This window comes from Pinus tabuliformis, chromosome 9 (genome assembly GCF_031772625.1).
Source record: "Pinus tabuliformis cultivar Carrire ecotype Pingquan chromosome 9, CPIR1, whole genome shotgun sequence".
Lineage (NCBI taxonomy): Eukaryota > Viridiplantae > Streptophyta > Pinopsida > Pinales > Pinaceae > Pinus > Pinus tabuliformis.
In genome coordinates, this window is record NC_142307.1 from 678,628,188 (window position 1) to 678,638,953 (window position 10,766).

Below are 10,766 nucleotides of genomic sequence, written 5' to 3' on the forward strand. Positions count from 1 at the left end.
TTAATGCTACTTGTTGTGGTTCATGCATATCAACATTATGTAAGTCATTTCCTTCAGGAAGTACTTCTTCATTTATATGTTGTTCATTATCATCATGCTGTTCTACAACAGCTGGAACAACATTTGGAGTAATAGTAGATGGAGGAACTATTCTAGGCAATGTAACATTTACCCTTGTTTCCTTTATTTCTACTATTTCTCTTCGAGTACTCCCACTGACTTCACCATTCTCAATGAATCTTGCATTACCAGTTTCTACAATTCTTGGACTATGATTAGGACAGTAAAACACGTACCCTTTAGATTTCTCAGGGTAACCTAAAAAATACCCACTGATCGTTCGAGAATCTAATTTCTTTTCATGTGGATTATAAATTCTCGCTTCCGCTGGACAACCGCAAACATGCAGGTGTCTTAAGCTAGGTTTCCTGTTAGTCCATAACTCAAAAGGAGTCTTTTGAACAGCTTTACTAGGAACCCTATTCAACAAATAATTAGCGGTTTTGAGAGCATACGACCACAAATTCTTAGGTAGTGTAGAATCTGACATCATACTTCTAATCATATCTATTAACGTCCTATTGCGCCTTTCTGCTACACCATTTTGCTGTGGTGTACCTGGCATTGTGTATTGCGCACATATGCCATGACTTTCAAGGAATTTTGCAAATGGACCTGGACACTGGCCTGACTCATTATATTTACCATAATATTCACCACCTCTATCAGACCTTATGATTTTCACCTTTTTATCTAATTGCCTCTCAACTTCCTTTACAAACGTCTCAAGGACATTCATAGATTGAGATTTTTCATGAAGCAAATAGACATAACCATAACGGGAAAAATCGTCAATAAAAGTGATGAAATACTTTTCTCCATTAAAGGCTGGAGTGTCCATAGGTCCGCAAATATCAGTGTGTATTATTTCAAGAAGCTGGCTACTTCTGGTGGCTCCTTTCTTATTATGTTTGGTTTGTTTACCTTTAATACAATCCACACATAATTCTAGATCACTAAAGTCCAAATTTGACAAAATTTCATTACTTACTAGTCTCATCATTCTTTCTTTGGATATATGACCTAGTCTTTTATGCCACAAGAAAGCAGAATTTTCATTCACCATGCTACGTTTACATCCAACATTATTTACTACATTCAACAAGGAATTCGCATAAGTGTCATTCAGTTTCAATTTATATAAACCATCAATTAGAATACTAGAACCAACATTATCAGTATTCTTATATAAATCAAAACAGCCAGATCCAATCATACATCTAAAACCAGAATTATCCAACTTACTTACGGAAATAAGGTTTCTAGATAATGAAGGTACATAAAGGGTACTGTATAAGTCTAATACATATCCACTTTCTAGAATTAGACGATAAGTCCCAATGCCTTCAATTGAAGATTTCATTTCGTTTCCCATAAAGAGAAAATGATCTTTATTTGGATTTATGGTTCGGATCATAAGAAATCCCTGCATATTATTGGAAACATGAGTTGTAGCACCAGTATCAAGCCACCATGTATTAATGGGAACTTCAACTAAATTTGATTCAAAACATACGAAAGATAGATAATTAACTTTCTTTTCGAACCAAGCTTTCCTTTTCAGACAGTCACTTTGATAATGTCCTTTCTTTTTACAGAAATGACATTGAACATCCTTTAGTTCCTTCTTTTCCTTATCCTGCCCATTCTTAGCAGGTGCCTTTTCCTTCTTGAAATGACTTGATTTTCCTTTCTTTTCTTTACCAGCTTTATTACTCACAAAGCTTACTGAGTGATTCACTTGATTTTTCAAACGTCCTTCTTCCTGAACAAGTCTACTGGCCAATTCATTAACATTCCACTTATCCTTTATAGTGTTATAGTTAATCTGAAAAGGTCCATATTCAGAAGGTAGCGAGTTCAGGATGAACTGGACAAGAAAAGAATCCTCTACTGTAAGTCCCAGGGAGTTTAACCTTGCTGCAAGATTAGTCATCTCTATAATGTGCTCTTGCATAGTTCACGACCCATCAAACTTCATGGTCGTGATTTCTGCCATAAGAGTACCAACGAGTGACTTATCAGCTGAACGAAAACGCTCTTCCACAGACTGCATATATTCCTTAGCACTTTCTGTTTGTGGAATTGTTGACTTGATGTTGTTAGCAACAGTCATCTTAATAAACATAAGGCTCAATCTGTTACTGCGTTCCCATGCTTTATGGTGTGATTTTTCTGCCTCAGTACTATCTTTTGTAAGAGCAGCAGGTTTATCCTCAAGGAGTGCCAAGTCAAGATCCTGAACACCTAAATGGAAATTGACTTGTTCTCTCCATTCAGAAAAATTAACACCAGTGAACAATGTAACAGATGAAGCATGTGTATTCATGGGAACTCCTGCAAAAAAATGAAATAACTATAAGCTCATAACTAACGCGATTCAGATGTAGACATAATAGTATAATATAGTACTCCTTTGGGTAGATACTATCTTATACTTAACATAATTAAATACCAAAACATAAGTAGGTAATAAATATATTCAATTAAATAGAACTGACATCTTTGGATGATCAATATTTATTTAATCAAAATATCTATTAAACCTCATCATGTCAACTAGTTATAGAACAAGACTTTCCTTTGGGTAAGTTCTCAGGTTCTATCATTAGTGACTCCAGTTTTAATTGGTATTATTATAACTGGCAATTTCTATCAATAATCATTATGTCACTTATGCACTAAATGATTATTCTGATTTTGACCACTTTGGTGATTAACAAAATCATAAATCTCATGTGCATAAATGATTTATAACACATACTTTATGCAAAACAATCAATAACTGAATATTTCACAAACAAAACTTAATATGATCTATGACATACCTTGATTAACAGCGGAAGATGTAATGGCTGCCATCTACTTTCTTCTGACTCCTACTCTTCTTCTCAGAATTCGGTTTCTCTTTCTAGCCCTGTTTCTTTATGCGCTTCTTGATGGAGAAGAATGCAACTCTTGACAGGGGGAGAGAGGACCCAATCCTTTTTATATTATTTAACACTAAATCTGGTACGTCCATCATATACCAATTCAACGCTTTAATGCTTTAATGCTTTAATGCTTTAATGCTTTTAATGCTTTTAACGCTTTAATGCTTTAATCGGGTCACATTAAGATTTAGAAACTGCAGATTTCTAACATTCTCCCACTTGACCCGACTATTCATAATATTAAGTGTTGAACATCATACTATGATAAATTGCTGAGAGTTATGGCGGTTGTGCACTATTAATTCAATGCATTTCCTTCCATATACTACAATACCAGCAAACCATCAATTCATACTCATAATTTATATAAAACAGCATAATGGTCCACATAATGTCTTATATCATAATGATTAAACATAATATCTTTATAAGACTCTTTCTTGTTTAAAATTACATAAAATACGTACTACTATATTAAAACAAGAGACGCATAATTGTATATCAGAAACACATAAAAGAGCTCAGAATGTCACACATCAATTATTATTAATACAACCAAGACCCATTCTTTGAACATGTTCCTTAAATTGTCTTGGTTGTAACCCTTTCGTCAAAGGGTCTGCAATCATAAGTTCTGTCCTGATGTGCATGATTGACACTCTTTGTTTCTGAACCGAATATTTCACAAACAAAACTTAATATGATCTATGACATACCTTGATTAACAGCGGAAGATGTAATGGCTGCCATCTACTTTCTTCTGACTCCTACTCTTCTTCTCAGAATTCGGTTTCTCTTTCTAGCCATGTTTCTTTATGCGCTTCTTGATGGAGAAGAATGCGACTCTTGACAGGGGGAGAGAGGACCCAATCCTTTTTATATTATTTAACACTAAATCTGGTACGTCCATCATATACCAATTCAACGCTTTAATGCTTTAATGCTCTGATACCAAATGTAAATCTTTCTTGATTAATTATGAACAATTCAAATTAATAGCCCGAAGATCACCATTGACTCGACTCCCCTGGAATGAATTATTCTTTTGAGGCGCTTGTTTGTTCTAAGAAATCCTTTCAATACTATTCCAAAATTAGTTAGAAGTTGCATGAATTCCTGGATTTCCAATGATTGTCCCATTTCGACCTTTCTTTACAATTTCAGAGTTTTTAGGGTCTTTTCGTGCATCATTTACTGTTTTGGCTTTGCACGATTAAAGTTTACTGGCACAAAATAATTGTTTGGAATTTGGGCATAAAAGTAATTATTCTGTGACTGATTGTTTTGCATAAAGTATGTGTTATAAATCATTTATGCACATGAGATTTATGATTTTGTTAATCACGAAAGTGGTCAAAATCAGAATAATCATTTAGTGCATAAGTGACATAATGATTATTGATAGAAATTGCCAGTTATAATAATACCAATTAAAACTGGAGTCACTAATGATAGAACCTGAGAACTTACCCAAAGGAAAGTCTTGTTCTATAACTAGTTGACATGATGAGGTTTAATAGATATTTTGATTAAATAAATATTGATCATCCAAAGATGTCAGTTCTATTTAATTGAATATATTTATTACCTACTTATGTTTTGGTATTTAATTATGTTAAGTATAAGATAGTATCTACCCAAAGGAGTACTATATTATACTATTATGTCTACATCTGAATCGCGTTAGTTATGAGCTTATAGTTATTTCATTTTTTTGCAGGAGTTCCCATGAATACACATGCTTCATCTGTTACATTGTTCACTGGTGTTAATTTTGATTTCTTAGAACAAACAAGCGCATTGAAAGGATTTCTTAGAACAAACAAGCGCCTCAAAAGAATAATTCATTCCAGGGGAGTCGAGTCATTGGTGATCTTCTTTGGTAACACCAGTAATTCTTGGAAGGAGTGCGTCGATCAATCTGTTTTGTACTTATTTCTCTTGATTAACAGAAATCCAGGGTGCAGTTAATGAGGGCAATGAAATAGTTGTTTTACAACTGGAACTCAAAAGCAACAGTGCCTCACCCCTCCGAAAACTCAAATCCCAATCTCAAAACTATGGAAAAAATCGGTAATTGACATATCTGAATCAATATCGAATTATTCTACAGGAATTGAGAGTGGGGAAAAGAGAACAAAGGTTTGAAAACTTTCTCTTACTACACATCGAACGAGAAGAAAATTGAATCGTGTGTTATCTAGCATGTAGAGGCTTTCACTACACAACTTGATTAACAGCGGAAGATGTAATGGCTGCCATCTACTTTCTTCTGACTCCTACTCTTCTTCTCAGAATTCGGTTTCTCTTTCTAGCCCTGTTTCTTTATGCGCTTCTTGATGGAGAAGAATGCGACTCTTGACAGGGGGAGAGAGGACCCAATCCTTTTTATATTATTTAACACTAAATCTGGTACGTCCATCATATACCAATTCAACGCTTTAATGCTTTAATGCTTTAATGCTTTTAACGCTTTTAACGCTTTAATGCTTTAATCGGGTCACATTCAGATTTATAAACTGCAGATTTCTAACAAGGTCCCCATTTCTCTGAATAATCGATTGCTAAGGATGCAAGCCGCTGTTGAAAAGGGCAAAGAGTTGATCCAGCAATCACTACGCCCCTGGCCGCAACAGTGTATTGACTGCCTCGTTTGCAAGCCCAGAATGTCTACACAGATACGAGAGTGGAAAACGACTTGTTCTGATTTCTTTGATGACCTTCAGGCAGACCTTTTAATGATGAACAATGCTTACCAGATTGTGCAGGCGGCACAACAACAGGAAGGCGTACTACTTCAAGACCAACCAGACACCGGATTGGTAGGGTTGGAAATTAGAGATGCCGAGATACAGGTTTTTGGTTGGCTGACGGGAGCTTCCCACGTCCAACTTCATACAATTGGTGTATATGGCATGGGTGTGGGTAAAACGACGTTCCTGAAAAAAGTCTACAACACCATCAAGGTTAGTCACATTTTTGATCATATGATTTGGGTTACAGTTGCTCGATTTCCAATTGAATAGATACAAAATGATATTGCTTCTGCACTTCATTTAGATGTAGCAAACTATTCTACTGATGTGCGGAAGATGAAATTGTCTGCCTACCTCAAGACGAATAGATTTCTTCTGATTTTAGATGACATGTGGAGTGGACTCAATTTGAAATAACTAGGGGTAGAATTTGGCACTGGCAAGGGTATCAAACTTGTATTCTCTACTCGAAATAGAGATCTGATTGCAGAAATGGACGCAGAAATGTCCATAGAAATACGGCCTCTACCAACAGACGAGGCGTGGGACCTGTTTTGCAGAGTAGCCTTCAAAGACGGCCATGTTCCAGTGGACATAGAGCAAATTGCCAGAGAAGTCTCCAGCGAATGTAAAGGTTTGCCATTGGCGATAAATGTAATAGCCTCAACAATGAAGAGAACCACAGCTGTAAATGACTGGAAATTTGCTTTAACCCAAATGCAAAAGGTGGACCCAAATTTTCCAATTTGTCATCCGAGAATTGAAAAAGATTTGTATCGGCGATTGAGATGGAGTTATGATGCTTTGCGCTCTGCTGATTTGAAAAACTGCTTTCTTTACTGTGTCATGTTTGAGGAAGATGCACGAATTCCTGTAGAGGGTTTGGTGCGAATGTGGATCTCAGAAGGTTGGTCCAGACCAACGATGGGGACTACGACTATTTACTGGACACTGGGTGCAGGTACGTAAAGTTGCTTCTCGATCGTTCCTTGGTGAATGAAGAGGTTGATGAAATCGATGAACTTAATGTGCGCTATATTTATGTTCACGATGTTCTCCGCGATATGGGGATTTATATCGGTGAGAAAGAGGAAAATTATGCATTTAGGGCAGGTCACAGGCTTCAACGTTTCCCCGACATGGAGGCATGTGCCGATTGCACACGGATATCACTTCGCAACAACAATATTACATCTTTTCCGACGAATGAATTTAGATGTCCAAAATTAGTTTCTCTAATGTTAGGAGAAAATATATATTTGAGAGAAATTCCACAAGGCTTTTTCCTTAATTTCATCAATTTGAAGGTATTAGACCTATCTCTATTATCGTTAAAATCATTGCCAGCATCACTGTGGCAATTGATACACCTTGGGTTTCTTGACTTAGGGAATACTCAGATTCAGAGCATTCCTGAAGACATAGGCAATCTTGTTCACCTTCAATTCTTGAGTATTTATAATTGTGCGGCTCTGATATCATTGCCTGGTGAAATAGGAAAACTTCCAAATCTGAAGCATCTAGATATTAGGTGTTGTTACCGCTTGGTGCCGCTTCCACATGATATTAAAGTATTTTTAAAGTGCAAGATTATAGAGACTCCATCGTCCGAGGATCGGATGGTGGACAGTGATGAACTCACTTAGCACGATGCCAGAAAATTCATGTAATCTCTGTCTCGGAGATCTGAACTTTGCATGCATATATTATCTGTTTAAGTAATCTGTGCATCGGAAAGAGTCGTGATTTTATCAATTTGTTCTTTCTATTATATAATTTATAATATTTTTATATTTAAAATTTAGCATTTAATTCTAATTTTACTTTAATACAAAAATAATCTTCTATCAGGGTTTTAAAACTTTTACCATATTATTTTAATAATAAATTATTTCTCGTATAAAATAATATAATATATTTACTAATGATGTGCAAATGTCATGTTTTATAAAATGTTTTTAATAATATTGAGTGGAAGTGTTTAATCTTTTAAAATGGGGAAACGAATTCCTACATATCTTGATATTAAATATTTAAATGATATATTCATAACCGTTACAAGATTTTTTTTATACAAATGTCATTTTTTATATAAAAAATTTATATTAAGGGGAAAATAATACATATATATTTATTTTGTAAAGTTAATTATTTATATTAATTAAAAATCTGGAAAATTAAATTCTATTATAAAGTTTAAATAATAAAAATCTATTTAAATTTGGTTTATATTAAACTTTTTATAAAAGTTTTCTCTACCTAAATTTTTGAGTTTAATTTTTCATATTTTTGGATCACTGTATGCTTATTAGCTAATTTTAAGGATGGAAAGTATATAAAATTAGGTGAATCTTATTAGTCCCTAAAATGCAAAATATAAAATGTTTTGTTATAATTTCTTTAAAATATACAAATTTTTAAGGATTTTATATAATTTTTTTAATTTTAAGTGTTTTTTTTTTTTTTTTTTTAATTTTCAATGAATATACAATATAAGAATTTGCTTTATAAGTCTAAAATATGAGTAAGACCTTTGATAAGTTCCTATGAACCAATAATTGGGTGTGAATCCCTTGTTGTGAGTGGTAATGATAACCCATATATTTCGTGGTTGAGAATCCTTTGGAAGCTCACATGCCCATCAAAATAAAATAAATGTGCATCCCTCATGTTGAACAATAAGACCCTAACCTAATATATCCTTTAGAAATGAAGTTGAAAGTCCTTGGTTAGTGTTGTCTTTGTTAAGTTGACTTAGAAACTAATTCTCATCCTATAATGTCTTCTACTATTATTAAGGAAGTTTTGAAAAATGATAACTAATTGACTAGCTTGAACAATGCTGGGAGAGGAGACTCCATTGAATAATTCCTAATAAATGAGTGTATGAAGCAAGAAATAAAGAGAGATAGATCTTTTCCTTTAACCATAGTTTAGAGAGTATGGTAACCTAAAATTCCAAACTTTTCAGAGATAAAGATACTCTATTGTTGAAATGTTTTATTCAAAGCCTGAGCATTCTTTTTACCTTCCCCTGGTTTAAGGATTTCTCTAATGGAGCCTCTCATGGAAACCCTCCAAAGGAGGGACTTGGAACTACTATTTCGTTCCGACTCACTATATATCTTTTAAGGCTAGGTTGGGTAGTGAAATTAATAGGTTATGCAAACTAATGGAACTAAAATGGTCTTAATGTTTGCTTAAGAAAATGGAATTAAGCCAGTTAAAATCTTTGTAGATTCTTTGCTTGTAATTCAATATATAAAGGAAAATGGAGTTGTTGAAATTCACATTTTTGGAGATTTTTTATTATAATTCAATATATAAATGGAAAATTAACATGTAAAACTTTATTTGATGACATTTTGGGTTCAAAATCATCTATCTCAAACATTTATTTTATGCATTCTTACCAGAATAGGAAGAATTAAGGGACCCATTATCTAAAGGAGTTCTAATGGAGAAAGGGACTTAGAAGATCATTGAAAACTGTCATGCACACTCTTTGGAATAACTTGTGATTTTTTGGTTTTAACAAATTTCGTTAGTCTTAGATTGCTTGGATTTTTGTCTCTTGGTAGGAGGAAATGGATTTTATTACTTGTATAAAGCAGGCTATATGTATTTTTTAAAATTTTAAGGAGGATTGTATATGATGTTTATTAATGAAGACAAAAGATTAAGATGATCTATTTTTGGAGAGAAAATTTTGTTATGTTTAATAGGGGATAGTCTTTAGATTAATTCTAGAGCCTTGTAAAGGAAAATTGGAATCCTAACAAACACCTATCTTTGTAATTTTGTTTATATAATAGAATTGTTGAACTTTTTCCCTTGGAGTAAAAAAGGACAAAGAAAAATAGGTAAAAACAACTCTTTATTGTTTAATCATTTACAAGGAAAATATAATCTTTATAATGCAATAATGAAAACGTTATTATGAGTATACTACATTGAAAGGAGTGATGTACTTTACAATCTAATACTCCAAGACGTTATGTAGCATAGATACATCTTAAACTAGGATCTATTAGGCATTGTGAAGAATCAAATCACTCTACAATCCAATAATGCAAGATGTTATGTAGCATAGATACATCTTAAACTAGGATCTATTAGGCATTGTGAAGAATCAAATAGCAACTTCAACTGAGGTAAAGTATGTATACCTCAGTAAAATTTAGCAATCAAATTATCACTTAGAGATAGGTCCTTTGTACCACAAACAAAAAGACTCATAGAGCAATTTAATATATGACTTAGCAATAACATTAAAAATAATTATTATTAATATTATGGAAAAATTAATACATTACATAAGATTAAATAATTAGAAAAAAAATACACATTAAAATATTTGATCCTTTAAAAATAATTCAATACCCTAGAATATTAAAATTATAATAATAAATATATTAAATTTGACTTTGTTTAAAGTCCACTTGCCCATGAGACCACTACAAAATAGATTTACAAACATAAATATTGTCCATAAAGAAAGTCAGTACAAAGAGGAGACTTAATATGAGGAAGAGAGAGTTTAGTGATTTTTTTTCCAAATAGAACATGATTGGAGTCAACATTAAATAATCTATTAAGATGGATGGTGCAATAATATAATGAAATCAAATCCATGTTTGATGTCATAAGTAAAATGTGATTGGGAGTCCAGATTTAAGTTATAAGTATATGTTGCTACAACTTTATTAAAGCAATGTCTTTTCAATATGGTACACTCATTTAGATTATTCATGTTATGTTATGCCCATTCATATAATATATATATGATATAATTATAAATATAAATAATAATATAATTAAATTTAAATTTTATATATTATTTTTAATTTTTACATTATAATATATTTAATAGAAAATCATATAAAATTTAGAATTTAGAATTCCCTTCCCATTTAATATTGATAATTGAGTGTTCACCTTTAAAAATAACATTAATTATAAAAACAGTAATTTGTCCCAATATATTATTCACTTTTTTATAGATCCAATTGAAAAA

At 32.7% G+C, this 10,766-nt stretch overlaps 1 pseudogene; it reads left to right on the plus strand.

Annotated features, from left to right (window-relative positions):
* The first annotated feature begins 6,208 nt into the window (after positions 1-6,208).
* LOC149150474 (putative disease resistance protein At5g63020) lies at positions 6,209-7,395 on the plus strand (annotated as a pseudogene).
* Positions 7,396-10,766: the final 3,371 nt, after the last annotated feature.